General features: G+C 39.7%; 1 long non-coding RNA gene across 1 annotated transcript; it reads right to left on the reverse strand.

Moving 5' to 3' along the window:
• Positions 1-2469: 2469 nt before the first annotated feature.
• Positions 2470-12568, reverse strand: LOC133994365 (uncharacterized). The gene is made up of 3 exons (XR_009927100.1): positions 12483-12568; positions 9401-9569; positions 2470-2669 (listed from the first exon to the last, which is right to left on the reverse strand). It is a non-coding gene; the product is annotated as an uncharacterized LOC133994365 (long non-coding RNA).
• Between the last annotated feature and the right edge of the window lie 5387 nt (positions 12569-17955).

Genomic DNA, 17955 nt, shown 5'->3' on the forward strand with positions numbered 1-17955 from the left:
TTTTTTCTGTGAGGGGAAACTCAAACAATAAGCTGAAAAACACACTAGGAGTGAGGAGCTAGGAGCAACCAGTCCACATTAAACACAGTCAGCTGATCTAATTGTGGCAGCTTCAACAGTCAATTGTTTGGTGTGTTTGGTGTGCCACAGATTTGGCATGATACCAACAATAAACCGCAATCATACCCAGGAGGACAAAGAACTCGGGGGTAAAAAAATTTAAAAATGACATAAATAACAGGACATGTACAAGCAAGTGTGTTTCAAGACGTTCATGGAAACACTAACAGATGGAACAGAAAAGGAAGCACTGAGCTTGAGTAAAGAACTCTAAAAACAAACAACGCCATACTGTGTGTCACCTGCCAACGAGTCAAACACTGCAGCCTGGCACAATCTGCACGGACCAGGTTAGTTTGTCTCGCTGCTGATGAGAACATGTGACTTGGCCTCAGCTGGGAACAGCCAATCAGCATTATGAAGGCACAGCCATACGATCTAATGAAATCCTATAAACTAAAGTCCTCAGGAATAAGGATATCTTGAAATAAAATTCAAATTGGCTGATCTTTCACGAGAAACTGTTAGAAGTAGCTTCATTTGATATGGTCCTTATTATAAACGTCTGTTTCACTGTTTAATACTTTACTACTATTACACAATACTACCTGTTTTCAAGTGTCATTCCCTTTTTTAGATCACTACAAAGTAAATATGGCAGATACACATGACATAATGTTACTTAATGAAACACTGATTTTCTGTTTTCGCATCATGGATGTCAAACTGCTTCTTTAATGTGCACTAGTTCATATAAAGACATAGCAGAACCCTTAAGACTCACTGGTCAACCCTCTGTGACTAAAAATGATGAAAAATGGTCGCTCATGCACAGTGACACAGTACAAAGGATAGCTCAGGTGTGAATGCACAGCCTCGCATCACCTCACAAGTCTAGACAACGCACACATCTAATTATACACCCTCTCCGGGTTGCTGCAGTGACTGACATGCCAACAATGTCATCGTGATGTCAAGAGCGTCGCTGGGAAATATCATTTGCAGAGCTGCAGCGGAAACTGCTTAGGAAGCCAAGTAACGGCAGGTTAATTGGCTTGGCAACATTTGACATCTGTGACTCACAAATGTGGCAGAGAGTGTGGAAGAAAGGAGGGGGGGGCAGATTAGTCTCCACGCATGTGGGTCATCGTGAACACACAAACAAGAAAGATACTGTCTTATTGACTGAGCAAACACATAAAAAGTTATGCTACTAAAGAGCTGGTTCATAAAAGGTGTTGTGCAATAAAAATGAGTTGTTAATGGCTGTTAATGTTGATGTTAATGGCTAAAAAGCTGATCGAAATATAGATGGGTGACATGATAATTGTTTATATATGGGATGATGGCATCATTGTGTGTTAATGTGCTGAAACACATTATCAGACATGTTCAGTCTCTCCTAAAAGGCATTTAGGTCATAAAAACATGGAGTAAAAAAGAACAGTGAGCAAATGTCTGCACACTTGCTTTGACATGAGGTCAAACCATTTATTGGTGGTCCCAAGAAAACTGAATCAGCCATTCCATTAACATTTCATGTTAAAAAAGAAAATAGAGTGACGTTTTCTGCAAATAAAATCAGGGAATGCCTTAGAATTTGCTGATTCACGAGTGCACCTTATGCTGTATGTTAAGTCAAAATAACACTACTCACAGAAGTACTTGAACGTTTCCTCAATCTGCTCATGTGTGAGTCCCAGAACAACTTCTGGTGGCAGCATAGGGGTGTGCAGCCAGTCGTCATTGTCGTACCCAAACACACTGTCTGCTCGAAGAGTGTAGTTGGGCTGACCCTCTGACAGGAGGCTCACTATCTCCAACTCTGGCAGATCTGAACAAAGGTCTGAGGAAGGAAAAGTGTGTGTGTGTGTGTGTGCGTGTGTGTGTGCGTGTGTGTGTGTGTGTGTGTGTGTGTGTGTGTGTGTGTGTGTGTGTGTGTGTGTGTGTGTGTGTGTGTGTGTGTGTGTGTGTGTGTATTAAGATATATGTGTTTGAGTTCATGTATGAGAAAGGAAAAAGCAAGAGAAAGCAGGGACATTTAACTTTAATAACACATCGCCCCCTATTGACAAATTTACAACCTACACCTCCATATCCAAAATATAACTTAATTAACCGTTGGTGGTTAGTACTATTAACATGTAAGTAATTTGAAGATTGATGAGTGGGTGAAGTTTTCTTTTTTTAAAAACACTAATTGTATAAAGAATAAGATGATTTCAAGTGTCATTTACCTGTTAGAGTAGACACATCATGATAAGATGGTTGTACCGGGTCCCTGAGGTTCCCAGCTGAAGCAAACTGAAGAAACTGGGGGTCCACATCCAGGGCCCCCGGCGCCTCCCCCTGCCCCTCATGGAGGGAGAAGGCTGACTGGGAGTCCAGGTGGGCCTGTGTGGGCCAGGAGGGGGGAGAAAGAGGAGCAGGAGGAGAAGAAGAGGAGGGAGGGGAAGCAGGATGGGACAGCTTGACTGGAGCCGGAGGGTTCAGGGTGAAGGCAGGCTCAGTGCTGGGTGTCCCGCTGTGGGACTGACGCCCCCTGGCGGCTCAGGGAGAGAACACAGGCTTCCAGGGCATCAGGATGTGATTGGCCGAGAGGGTACAGACTAATAAGAGAAAAGAACAAAAGAGGAAAGAAAAGAGAGAAGAGAAATTAGATTAGTTATCAGTTTCACTTTTGTCATATGAAGTACTGTAAGCTAAGACTAAACGTTGTCTTCAGTCTTCCAGAGTTTGAGAAATACACATATCTTATGAAAAACTGACACAACGCTTATATAATGGAAGTTTTTGTTTTGTGGTTGTTAATGTGGTTCACGCTGTAATTTTTCAGATATTGTTTGAATTGTTTGTGCAGTATCTCTGTCATCATAATTACACAAAACAACCCAGATCACATTCTGCATTACACACTGCATACACTTTATATATTTAGCAAAAAAATTCTCACAATCAAGAACTTAAGGGAAACTTAAAACCCAATATGTGGTACAAATGAAAAGGTACTTAACAACACTGAACTTGTTACCAAGGCTACAGTTTGTACATCTAATCATGTAACAGGTTGAGATTCATTAATTTTTCAACAGATGTGAACTCTCCCGGCATCAAACCTGTTCTATGATCAAAGAAGCTTTCATTATAAAACAAAGCGGGGCCTGGCCTCTTGTCTGTGTATCGGGGTCACAAAGATAAAATTACCACAGCCTGAAGCAACACACGGATCAGGTTCCTCAGCGTGACTGTAACACCACTATAAACACTCTGCAGCGAGAGGTGAAACATGCTTTATGAATTAAATACAGAGCTGTTAACACCAATAGCTTTAGCCAACAGCAGTGTGGCTTAATCCAAATGCGTCCGACAGTGCTGTATAAAGCAATATGTCAGTCAATATTTGCAAAGTCACTGATCTGTGACTGATTCAGTGAACTCTGATATAACGACAAACACAGAATACACTCTTTCATCATTTATATCATTGATTCCCACATGACCCAATACAGACTTATACAAACAGACAAAAATGAATCATATGTTGTCTGATATTCTTTGCACTTGTAAATACAGTATTTTGTATGATTTGTCTTAAAGATAATGATGGACTACATCATAGAGATTTCATTCAAGTTTATGTTCTATCTGCTGGCTTATAAAAGTTGAATTTGTTACTGTAGCTCCCTTAGATGCAGTGTATTGATATTGAGACATCCACCAGTGTCTATTTGCTGACTTGGGACCATCCACTACAAGTATACAAGTACATATAATGTTGTGTATGGATGTGAAATTACAGTGTCAAATCTTCATGAAAAAGATTACAAATAATAGTTTTTTTAACATGTAAAATATCCTCATACAGTGTAAAAAGTTGTGTGATATTGTTCGAATGATGCTTTTTCCTCATAGACTGAAGACGCTTCACTCAGGCTGTTAACAAAAGGACACTTGATACCTCACCTCGGTTATTGCAGTCAATAAAACATGCTGGCCAGAGGGCAAAGGGTTAGGCTCCATTAAAGCAACAGCTACTATACTGCTGCGTTAAGTATGGCACATGCACTGGCACGGACGCACATGACACACACAGCTAAACACTGCAGCTGTGCACAAATGATAACACACCCACCTTACATATGAAATAACCCCCAACCCTCCCAGGCTGCAGAACCACTAACACCAGCACAACCCTAATAACCCTTTATTCCCTTTTACCCTTGTTGGGTCTCCTTTGCAACGTTCCATCCAATCAGCTGAGTGCTCTGGTCTGTGGCCAACATTTCCCCATCAATCCTCTCTCTCTCTCAGAGATGTCAGCACATGCAAACACTTGAGCTTTTATAGTCACCCACCCCATCATACTAGAAGCGCCACTTTTTGTCACTAAACCCACTTGTGGTGCGAGGAGAGATTCTCATTTAAACTCACCCACAACACAATAATACTAATTGAGCAATGACGCTGTGAGTGTTAAAAATATTTTAATGGTGCGTGCACACAATACAAAAGCTACGCACTCATAGAGAGAGAAAATAAGAGACATGTCCAAGCTTTTCACATTAACAGCCTGTCAGTTCCAATTTAGCCGCTGGTGTGGCACACTGTTGGTTTGTTAACCATGCAGTCAAGCGAGACCCTGTCAGCCACTTAGGGGTGACACTGAGGACATGGTTATTAGCCCTCTAACCCCCCCTCTTTTGTATTTTAGTCTGTTTTACTGTGCTTAGACAGGGTGCCAGAGAAATCAGCTGGAGCTGAGTTCGCACACAACATAATGGAGCTGCAGAGATTAAAGCGCCAACTTCTGTGCCCAGAAAAACTGGCCAACAGAGCTACGAGGGAACCAGAATTAATTAGACATTAATCTGATTTTTTAAAGAATCACATGACCCTTAAAAACGCCAGTGCCTCATGCAAATGGCTTGAAATCACGTCCCGCTTTTGACCTTGAAGTCTGGACCCGAGCTGAACTCAGAGGAGGTGAAGGGTGTTTGAAAAGCTCTACGTTGGTACTCTGTACAAACAAAGGCCTTCCAGGAGGGTGTGTACGTGAGCAGAGGCACACAGGAGTGAAAGAGAGCTGGGAGGAAGAAGGGGGGAGGGGGAGAGGGCGCATGCACTGAGGGGGGGTGTTAGAGACGAGAAGAAAAAGACACTAATTGTTAAGACTTTCTTTTCGCTCTGTCAGCAGCAGGTTGAATTATTCACATTCTGAAAACAAGCCAAAAATGCAAAGGGAGGGTTTGTTAATCTCTTCTGTGACCGCTCAAGAGGATCCACACCTCTGAACTAATATTTCATGCAGCAAATATTCAAGTGTAATATGGACACTGTAGCAATGTTTCTCAACTTAAATATATAATCATTAAATTAATAAGATGACAAGGTTAGCTTTGGTCAAATAGCTGAAACCATTTCTTAAGAAAGCCACCAACCCCCCCAAAGCACTTCTACTGATAACCTGAAAATAAGCTGATAAATTATTGACATTATGTGTTTAAAGTTCAGCAACTGATAGTTTGTTTCCCTGTACAAAAATGGTAACTGTTCAACCTTGAAAATATTCCCCAACAAGAAACAGCACACAGCAGTTTCAAACCTTCAAAAATGTCATTTCTTAGATAACATGTTAACAAATTCATATCTACTAATAAAATATAAGTTAACGTTATTCTTTTCACCGTTTCTCTTTTTTCTGATGTTTCGCTTCCTTTAAACTTGTGTATCCTCCTCAACACTGCACCATCAAGGTAAACTGGGCAGTGTTCATACAGTATACCTGAATAATTAGCTCAATACAGGCAGTTTGATAATGTGCCAGGTAGCTGATAATTTATACAAGCAATGTCTGTGAGTTACACAGAACGAGACTCAAAGTACAAGAGCAGGCAGTGAATGTTTGTTTTTAAATCTTAAAGGGAACGGTGTGCATCCGTTTTCCCACAGTTAAAACAGGAAAGTTCAGAATATTGAATGGAAAATGTGTCCAACTCTGAGTGTGTTTGTTTCTTTAAGTAGATCTAATGGATTTATAATGCCAGTAACAAAGGCTGTGCTTTAAAGTCCTTGGAGCACAAACAAACTCACCTTGCTCCATCTGTGCTGCACTACTTTGGCGCACAGGACACTGGAGAGTAATGCATGCAGGGTCTGCATGATAGCAGCTATTTAATGATTAAATGTCATTAAAGAGTTTCATACATTTGGCTAAGAGGCGCTTGGAATTACATTAGGGCCTTTAAAATATTCTGCCGTGCTGCACCGTTCAGCATAAACTACTTTTGATAGATAGCTCATGTCGTGATAATGTTGGTATCCACCTAACAACACTGTGCAATATTACAAAGTTATTTAAAAGCTTAAACTCTTCCTTTGAATGTATCATCAGCTGCCTCTTCTGTGCAAAATGCCAAGGCACAAACATCAGGCTGGGCTAAATATTTAAGCCTCATCAGCTAAAAGGATAAACATGAGCCAACAGTCAATTTTACTGTATATTCAAATGAGCTGCATCAAGAATACCACAAACTACACAAAAACACTACACACAACACATGTGACAGCCTCTGCACCTCAGAGCCAACACAACCACCTGTACAGATCTATCCGTGCTGCCAACCAAAGTCAAACTCCACTGCTCGTGTTCCAATTCCTGAAACAATCACACGGATTCTTCACTTTCTTTTAATCCAAGGTTTGACATAATGTAAGAACCCATTATCAGTGGGATTAAAATACTAAAAAATACAGCATATAATTAAATTAGACACAGCACTTATCATCAAAGCACAAATTACATACCGAGTGGCCAACTGAAGCGAGGATATGATACCATAACCACAAAGAGACAAATAATGTGCACTGTGCAACAAATCATCAAACTCCGATCAATACAGCTTTCTCTCATTCAGTCCACAAAGATTTAACCCAAGCCACAAATTCATTTTCCATGTTTTCATTACGCTGCTTCACAAAGCCCCAGACAAACAGCCCCTGCGGCGTCAGATAGACACTCGTTATCCTAAATATGCTGAATGACATCATGTTTATTGTGATTGCTAGTTGTCCTGAAGCACGAGATTCCTTCATTGAGGTCAATTACAACACTTTAGTTAACCATCCCATACTTACTCTGGCAAGTTACCATAGAAAGATAGAGTGCATTAGTCATTTTGCGATATCATAAAAAGGAGAGCGACTTCACAGAGAAGAACCTGCAGCCTGAAAAGGAAGTGAGGATTTTGAACTCGTAGACGCAGATAGAACAGCCTTGTATCGTCTCCACATTGCCATGGCTCACTTTAATACAGCGGAGATGAGCTGTAAAATGGCATCTTTACTGATATCTGTCACGCTGCTGATGACTTTTAATTTTCATGTATCAGGCACAGGTCAGCACAGTGCAAACACGAAGCCTACATCTTAACAACGGACAGGATATGATGCCAGATAACAAAACAAATATTGAAGTTTGCCACAATGAAAGAGAGCTTGGGAAAAAAGGACTGATAAATATGTTGCGGTTTTGATGAAGAAAAGAGGCAAGAGCAGTTCTGTAAATTCACCAACGATTATTTTCACGAGCTAATATGTCCATCATTTTTGTAATTCATCCTTTAGTTTAGAAAAAACACCCTCAACCAACATTCAAGTTATTCCATTTATATTGAATATATTATGTTAAAATAATTTGGAATAAAATCATCAACGTTTTTACATTTGAAAAGTTGATAGCGGCAACTATTTGGTGTTTTTGTTCCATAATTGCAATCAATCAATTATCATAACTATTTGATTAAAAGTTTCAACACTAGGAAAGAAGTAGGAGAAAAGCAAAGTAAAGAGAAAGGTAGAAAGCTAATTTATTAGACACGGAGATGAAAGTGAAGGAGCCTGGGACACAACAGGCCAGTGTACAGCAGACCTTAACGTGAAGAAGAATGTCACCCTGACAACTGGGAGCGCTATATCTGGACAGCAGAAAGTAGCCACAAAAAAAACCCCAAATACCGATCTCTCCTTCTCTAAAGGCCAATCTGCTCTGTTCACTCAATAAGAGGTCCTTTGAATCTGCTCCAGGAGCAAAACTTTGGCTCTAAACATCTGACCCATAGTCCAACTTAATCAGCTTGGAGGTATTTAAGATTTGGGCAAGAATAACAATTTGTGTGAATCAGCGTTAAAGATTAGGCTAGTGTACAAAAGAGAGTCCAAAGCTGAGTTACTGACTGCTGTAAGCTTTAAAACACAAAGAGGTAAAGTGGAAATAATTAATACAGTATGTAAACTCTCCCTTATGTCCTTAGGTCAGAAGACAAGCAGATTTTAAGGCTTTAAAGGGTGACATTATGTTGCTAAGGTAGCAAAATGGATTATTTAATAGGTGGTTACAGCCTTTTTTTAATCTTAAATTACAAATTGTCTTAAACTTATTTATCTGTAATGTCCTAAAAAGTTCCATCAGCTCAAAAACCTGTGTTAAAGGAGCTATAGTTGATGCGTTGCCACTTTTTTGAAGAACAACCTCTGAATGTGTAATCTGGGAAAAAATAGCAGATGCCAAACCACACATAACATTAACCACAGTGTCTGAAGTTAAACTGTTGCTCAGCTGTATTACAGTTTAGTGTGCAGCATCAAGTCACTCTGAGATCTGAACTTCTGCAAACATTTCAGGGCCAATCTCAACTTGATGAATCATTTCAGGAGCGACACAGGAATCTTTATTACTCATCTAATTTATAATATCTCTGATAAATCAAATTAAACAAGCAGAAGAGGTCAAACTGATTTTTAAAGTTACAAATTCACTCTGTTAATAATTACAGCGTGAGGTCAACATGTTCTACTATGAACGTCAGAGCGTAATGATCACTTTTCTCTGATCGCTCAGCTGTTCAAATGCTCTCAAAGCATTTTGCCACAACGGCGACAAACACAAGGTACAAGGGGAAGTCTTCCTTGCACTGTCACATCTGTCAGTTCAGAGACAAATACACCTTATCAGGACAGAAATGAAATTGACTTTGGGATTAAATCAGTAGGGTTGGTTGAGAAGTACAAACAGACAAGCCTAGAATCTATTTTAACTGATTCAACTGAGACAAATGAACAGGTTTAAATAGTCTCACGCATAAATTACTTTTTAATTAGTTTTATTCATTTTATCATGTTGTCATGAGGCGAGGAGAGAAGCAAACTGTGCTTATCAACACAGACTGAGTGCAGCAGCCACCACAGCAGCACAGCAGAGAGACAGCATGCTAAAATGCTAATAACAATGGTCAGACCCACCAGCTGTAGTATGTTAAAAAAGCACTAAGTGAAATGGACTTACTGTGCTGCTGCAGCAGTTATCTGAGCAAAGGATGTTCTGTGTAGGTAAAGTCTCTCTCTCTCTCTCTCTCTCTCTCTCTCTCTCTCTCGCTCTCTTCTTCATCGAATTAAATGCTCTCTGTTGCTAGCGCTGCTTTACCGGCCGGCTTCTGTCCTGTACAGAGTGTGTCCTGTCAGAGGAGAAAGAGAGCAACAGTGAGGAGGGGTGGAGGTGGGGCTGAGGGGGGAATGAGAGAGGAAGAGGAGGAGGGACGTGACAGAGCAAAGGCGTGCTGGTTTATCAAGCTGCTGACACACAGAGACTCTCAGGTCAGGATTTCACTCTTCCTTATGAGCTCTGTGATTTGCATGAGTCAAAAGATGCAAACCTCCAGGACCTGGTCCCCACTGTAGTAGTCAAATTAGATTTACACCTATAGTTCAGACTTTATCACAGCAACAATGCCAAGACTGTTTCCCGGCACTACTGGTCACTGATTTACAGACAGTAATCAGTGATTAATTACTAGTTGTATCAAACTGAACAAACGTGCACTACGTTGTTTCAAAAGGCCTCTCCACATGTGACAACTCAATCTTGTAACATCGTATTCTCTTCATGTACTTGTGAATGTTTCTTTTGTTTAACTATAATGTTAAGATTCATCACTTTGACCTGAATTTATCATACATGTTTACACTTGGAGGCGATTTACAGTATCCATCTTGAGGGCAAGTTTAGAATGTGTCCCGTTGCATGAAAACACAGACGTTTACTTACAGACAACATCAGCAGTGTGTACGGTGTAACAGAAGCCAGCACTGTTTGTTAAATCTGGCTTAACTCAATACTGGGGACAAAGTTTTCTTTCTTACTTAAAAGGGGCTGCTGTTGTGGTAATTGGTGATGCGTGTTTACCAAAAAAGGACATTGTAGTTTCTTATGATTCTTCAACTTGCTCTAAAATAGCAGCAAGACAGCCACCTCCTCTGTTATCTAACGTCATGTAACCTGATATAGTCATGATATCATAGGAAATACTTCAAACATTCAATTACTTCACACAAGACATTGTCCAAAAAGCAAAAGGCACACATGAGGAGCCACTTCTACTCTCTACAAACACTTTGGTGATTGAAAATAACAGAAAACTGGTTCATAATGTCAGATCTAGGAGTCCTTAAAGGAGTCAGCTATTAAAGTTTGTAAAAAACCTGCTGTTCACTGTGGTTAAACACAAACATCTGCAGTACTGAGAGCGAATAGTTGGAATTACACACAATACATACTGTAGAATAATATGTTGGTAAGAAGGCGTTGCTGCCAGGTAATACTACTGCTAATCAGATCAATATTTATCAACATAATAAAAGATCTAATAAAACCAGTTATATGATCAGACGGTTTTGGGCTTCGTTCCAATGGTTGCAAGGACTGACGGGAAGATAATAATCCTGAACAGTAAATGTGGACTAAAAACTAACAAGAAATTATGACTCTGTATCAGAGGGTCTTAAAAACTCTCTGTATCTAATAAAAATAAATGTATTTGTCCCATGTTTTGCTACCAGACAATACCATCCTTTTCTTGTTTTTTGGCGATCAGGAGGAAACAAAAACTTACTCACTCACTCACTAGGAAAATCATGTTTTCAACTATTTCTTTTCAACTCAAGCACACTTTCTGCATCCTCTAACAATTAAAGGTGTCTATGAAATGTCAGAGTTTGCTCTTAATAACTAGTGTTGGGTGTCGGTGGTGTTGATTTTGACACCTGCATTTCTGTGCCTGTACCAAAATTATAGTTTGGGTACCTTACTTCAGGAGACATAAACATGTTTTTCCATTTTTTTTAAAAAGCTCAACTTCTCAAATAATTAATGCAGGCTACAAGCAAGCAGATACACAATATGTTTCCTTAAAAAAAACACAGTCTACGATTTGCAAAATAAGAGTTTTAAATAAGAAACTGTTAAATCAACAAACAGCTTGAATCTGAGCAAACATTCAAAGCCAACTGACAATACTTAATAGTATTCAAAACTGTGCTACAGACACAGTACGTTACACTGTTCAATACTTAAATCTTTTAATAATAAACACATACATATCAGTGCATTTCAAAGCAGTTTTAGAAGGTGATCATGTGCTGCTCGTTTCTTATAATACCATACCTAATTTTAGTCTGGTCCGCAGTGTGTTTTCCATACTGCCTTTGTGAGGTCATTTCCCCTCTTTAAATCTCAATCAGTGGGTTGCACACACAGTGAATAATATGGTTTACACACAAAGGTGGCATTCATCCCCCACCACTGTGTGTGTGTGTGTGTGTGTGTGTGTGTGTGTGTGTGTGTGTGTGTGTGTGTGTGTGTGTGTGTGTGTGTGTGTACAGAGGATGCACCTTCTGTGAGCCTCTGCTGTCTGAATCCTCTGCTAAACAACAGCATACAGAAGCTATTGTTACTTCAAGTTTGTCACCTGAAGAATAAACAAGAAGAGGATGTCTTTTTCTAACCTGCATTACAAGAGTCACAAGAGTTTTGACAGAGGAGGGGTTAAAAATGAAAGGCGATACTGTAAGAGACTAATGGTTCCAAAGGACCATGAGTTTAATTTACCTGCTGTAAAGTGACAGAGTATTATTAAAACCAACACTGCCGATGCCTGACAGTTGAATATTGATCCTTACTTTGACTGTAAGATCATCTCTTATCATTATGATAGATGACATGATTACCAAAACATGCATAGCCAGCTCAAACAAGAGGATATAACTTTATGTTAACGTTAACTTAGCTAGCTCCAATTATAAACAGTTCAGTTAAACAGCTTTAATAAGTTAACAAGAAATGTCACTAAGCAGACCGTTAACTAGACCGTCAAATGTGTTCAGAGGACGTAAAAAAACAGGATAATTTGAATCGTGTTATCAACAACGCTTCCACCCACGGAGGGATCCCACCCTGTAGCGTTACGGAAATTTCCCCTCACTAAGTTTGGACAGTTTGAGAAACAAACGGTGATGCGACCAAGTTTACAGTCAGTAGGACGGTCCGTGTAATGCCAGTTAGAAGTAAAGAAAGGTTAAAAGAGTACACTTACATGTTCATGTCATTTGTGTGTATTCAAGGTCGTAGTGGGCGCTGAAGGCTGAAGTTTCCCTCAGAAAATTTGTAGCTCAGCTGTCACAACGGCTGGTCTGCTCCGTATTCCATTTGGTCATCCAGAGCGAGAGATGCATCATGGGACATGTAGTTTATAAATGGAAAGCTTTTTTTCATCACACACCAGTAAAGTTTGTAAAAAATAAAATAAAAAATAAAAAATACAAATACAAATGAAACAATTTCTGATTATGATTAATCATAAATTGCTCGTTTTTATTATGATGATCATTTATAACTGGCTGTAGTATTCATTAAGGTTTCGAGTCACACCTGCAGGGATATCCCAACTCTGTACTTTGCCCTTCATAACATTCTACTGTATGAAATACTGTCTATATGAGATGGTATGTGCAAACTGAGCCAGGCATAGTAGCAACTGATCACATGAAAAGTATTTTAAGCCAGAGAAATCATACTCTGGATATTTTTGGTTCCCCTATCTGACACAAAGAGCCTGGGTGAGTGACAGTTGACAAACCTACAGCCCAAAATGCTGACGAAATACCACAGGCTACAAGAAAATGTAGGAGGTCTGCCTTTAAAATAATTGAGCAAATATTAGCTATCCTATACAATACATGTCATAGACCTTAAAACGTTAAACAATTTAAACACAAATCTCAATCAGATTCCTTTCCATTACCAACAGTGACCTTTACAACATGTACATCTCTCTGATTGTCATGTGTCATTAACATTTCTAGTAGATGTTATTTTCAGCTGCCTCTCCTTTACTTTATCTGGATCGTCTCAAATTGGTAAGGGCGCCCACATGTGAGTGAAGCAAGTGCTGAGCTATTTTAACTGCGAGAGCCAACCACCAAACCCGCCTGAGAATGTTAACAGACATACTAACACACATGCACGTTGCCCTATGTCATTTTTGGAGACGTTACATAGACTTACATTCATTTCCTGGAGACTCACCCTAACCCTAACCCCTAATCTTATTCTAACCCTAACCTTAACCATGGATCCAAAAATGATCTTTTTTTCCAATTGGAGACACAGCTTTTGCAAACAATTTGACAAGCCATCACGAATTAACTGGTCATTATTCTGCCATTTGTTCCCCAAAAGTAGCCTATGACACACACACACACACACACACACACACACACACACACGCACACACGCACGCACGCACGCACGCACGCACGCACGCACACACGCACACACGCACACACGCACACACGCACACACACACACACACACACACACACACACGCAAACACACACATCTGATCAGATGCCTCAGGTTTTGCTGAGTGTAAACTGACTGTATGAGTCTTTGTCTACCTCTAGTGGCAAAAGTCTTAATGAATGGAAAGATTTAATCATGATCATTGTTCAAAGGTTCCCTGCTCTATTGTGTTTGTGTTTTGTGGATAATAATTTACAATCAAGGTGGCAGATTCATTTTATGGAGTAGTTAAATACTTATGACTGGATGTTGGTTGCTCTGGTTGGAAGCTCCAAAACAAGTGAGTAAGTGGACCTTGAGTGGAGAGAAAGTTTAGTTTGCTGTTGAGGTCAAGAATGAACTGTGTTGAGCTCAACTTTTAAGGGTGAAAAGTTGTAACAGTGCTCAGAATAATGTAATGTTTGAACATTAACAGTCCAATGACGAGTTAGATATGATCAAAAGCTTCAGACAAGGCGAGTAAGTGAATTTTGACTGGAGACTCCTTTGTTAGACTTTTTGTTCTTGCTTGTCCATTATGATTTTTTTTTACACTTGTCTAATTCTGACACCTACAGTAAACACCACAGCTACTGTTTTCATACTCAAATTACCAGAGTATCTCCTGGTCAGCTGCAGGTCTACTGTCCATTGTTCCATAGTGGACAGCCAACACTGCAGCGCTTGTGTGTCTTCCATTTGTAAGTGATGATTAATAATTTATCACAGTCTCCATAGATCCACTGAGATAGTGGTCTGCTGCAGGCCACTTCCTCTCCCAAGGACAATGGGGCCATTTCCTGTGGGGTGTGAAGGCAGAGGGTAGAGAGAAAGAGCAAAACAGGCGAGTATTGTAAAGCGTGGACATCATATCGGAGTGTCCTGCCCTTGAAATGAAAAGCAGATTTGGCTGCACAGTGAGATTCATGGTCTGTTTGTTGAGATGTTACAGGAGCTGGAGCCAAGTCGGTCAGACACCAACTCAGACATCTTTTTGACCCCTGCCCACAGGATATCCAGAAAACATATTTGTTCCAATATGTCTGCCTTTTGTGGCTATATTTTGAGGTTTTATACTACAGACAGCTAGAGAGTGAGAGAGGGTAGAACCACTTAGTACTGTAACACCGGCAGCGTGTGACTCATCCTCATTGTACAACTTCCATTTTATTAAAAATAGACTGTTATATGGATATTAGACCAACCACACCACACCAACACAAGGTGAGTATTAGCACTAAAATCAAACAGCCCCACATGAATCCCACTCCTTTAATTCCTGGGTAATAATCAAAATAAAGAGGCTGCTGTGTGTTCAAAACAATGGCACCATTCATGTCTCTACAACCCCAGTGTCCACTATCCAGGGATATCTGAGGGAGCCCAAGCAATTCAAAGACATGTGGAAAAATACAACACAAAATGGGAGATTTGACAGTAAAAAAGTTGGAACATGTACACACGCACATCCAAGATATGATGGCACTGTCCAATTCAATAAATAGTCTAATAAACACCAAACCCCTCAAGCAACACATGAAAAACCCAAGATTGTCAATTGGGCCCAAAGCTATTTTTTGAAAAGAGGGCTGTCAGTCTGGACACTCACTCTGACCAATATAATGGCCTATATAACCAGTGTGCCTTGTCCCCCTCCGCCACTGTCTCTTTTAGTCTAGTTGCACACAGATGATGACTGTCACAATGGCCACAATGGAGAGAGCCATGACAATTTGCCCAGAGGCAAGACACAGTATATAGCTTGACCTATCTGAGACTGTCATCCAGTCTGAGTGTTTCACACAAGCTGCCAGACCTCTTTCTATGCACACGTTGTTGCCGCTTCAGACTTTACTAGCAGTCTCTAAAGAGGAGATATATATAATAATATCTTTCTTTCTGCTTTCTTTTAAAATGAAACACAAGCAGTATTTTTCAATCACTCTGTTATAATGGAGCTTCTACTTTCTTTCCTTTTCTGTGTGCAGGGAGGAGCGCAGATTTTGTCAGAGTGTTTCTTACACTGTTTCTCAGTCGGTTTTTGGTACATTTCTTGAATTGTCCTCAAAACAATTCGTACCAGCAGCACCACACAATGGATTACCTGCAAAGCCTCATAACTTAAAAATCCTCGGTTTATCTCTCATAAGTATATTTATGTCAATGAACATGTCAGTGCCATCAGAATCCTTGTGTCAAGACAGTCAAAATGCTTAGCCTTGTTTCCCAGTCGTATGTATATAGCCTACATGTTTGTGTAACAGTAAATGTACAGCATGTATCTGTATAATGTATATTTACTGTTTCCTGTAAAATGCAAGTGGAATACTGTACTATTAAGCATTGCAGGAAGTATACAGTATTGCAGTACAGTGCACATTGTTGGATTACATACCTGTTTTGTCTATGAAACGTTTGGATGACTGAGGATACGGTTGTTCTTCCAACATTCGGCTGCATCCTTCTTATAGAACATGTATTTGACAGATTATGACAGCTGGTTGTATGATGTGCACAAGTGATGAGATGATGTGGAGGTTGAACAAGTAGCTTTGAGAATTTCAAACTGTAATCCATAAGTCATTTAACAGATAATGGCAACAATTTTGATAATTGACTTATGTACCTATTTTTGAGTAAGAATGAAAAAAATGCAATAAAATAAAATGAAACAAAACAAAACAAAACAAAAACAAAAAACCTAACTGATTCCAGCACCTCAAATGTTGGTATTTTGTATAAGTCTTCTGTAATTGTAAACTGATTTTGGACTGTTGTGTAACCAAAGAGTTAGAATTTCACTTTCACCAAGTCACTAATGTATTTGAGAGATTACTCCTTTCACAATTAAGTGATACAGAAGAAACTGGCTTGAAGCATGACTCAAGAAATGTCAAACGAAAAATGTCTCTTAAAATGTCACACACACACACACACACACACACACACACACACACACACACACACACACACACACACACCCCCTCTCTCTCTCTCTCTCTCTCTCTCTCTCTCTCTCTCTCTCTCTCTCTCTCTCTCTCTCTCTCCCTCTCTCTCTCCCTTTCTCCCACTTCCTCCTTTTCCACCGACCCCGACCTAAAGTTCCACAGAAATCTATTTACAGAAAAAGAAACCACAAACTTGTGACACGAACAGACAAAAACCTGGTTACACTGTAACTGTATCGCTGAGTGAGTAGCACCTCCGACAGCGTATCAGTACTCGTCTGCAGTGACTCATTTTGCTCGTCTGGTTTCGACTTGTAATCAAGGTGTGGTCGCGCGTCATACCTACAGGTGCACGAAATGGTTGTTTGCGTAACTGTAGACTCCTATGAAATGAGAACAAAACGAATATAGACACTAGCACTAAACTCAAAAGTTATTACTACACAGTACAATTCAATATGATATAATGTTTATATTGTGTTATAGCCTATTGTAGGGTCTACATATTCTTGTCAGTGTTAGTTCACTAAACAGTCAGCTGTACTTTGCTCTTATAGTGTTGAAGTAGACAGTGTTGACAGACAGACAGACAGACAGACCGCCAGACAGACAAATAAATAGATAGATCTTTATTTATCCCCGTGAGGAAATTCAAGTTTCACAGTTGCAGAGCTTTGTACAGGAATAGAAATGGTTATAATAAACAATGATTACAATACATATAGATAAAAATACTAATAAAATATGTACGATATATATGCAATGGTATGTATCAGTATGGTACAGTATAGTATAGTGTATAACAGCATGAATGGTACTGCCATGACACAATTAAAAAGTGCAAACAATAGCTGTTACCAAGCTTGATAAACAGTGGTAAACAGTATAGCTATATAAGCTTGTCTTTTATTTATGTAGCCTAGTTTATTGTTATGTGGCAGCTATGTGAATTGTGTCACGTTGCATAAAGATTTGTCTGTGATGAGGACTATTAAATAAACAATTACATTTCCATAAGATAAAGCTTGTTTAACATGGTCCCTCACAGTTTTGTTGTAACTCCTTTAAAATATACAGGCTATAACAGTACATTGAACGTTATTAAAGGGAAGTTTAAAGAATCAAACTTCAGTTTTGCTGTTTATTTGTAGTGACTACGGTTTGCTTCCCTCCACCTCCTCTCCCAGTGTGCACAGTGTGTGGAGCTGTGGCAGGGTGGGGTCGGGGTGAGCAGGCGGGGTCTGGGCTGAGGTGACGCTTCTTTTACTCATTTTTGT

The sequence above is a fragment of the Scomber scombrus genome, chromosome 2 (assembly GCF_963691925.1).
Source record: "Scomber scombrus chromosome 2, fScoSco1.1, whole genome shotgun sequence".
Taxonomy (NCBI): domain Eukaryota; kingdom Metazoa; phylum Chordata; class Actinopteri; order Scombriformes; family Scombridae; genus Scomber; species Scomber scombrus.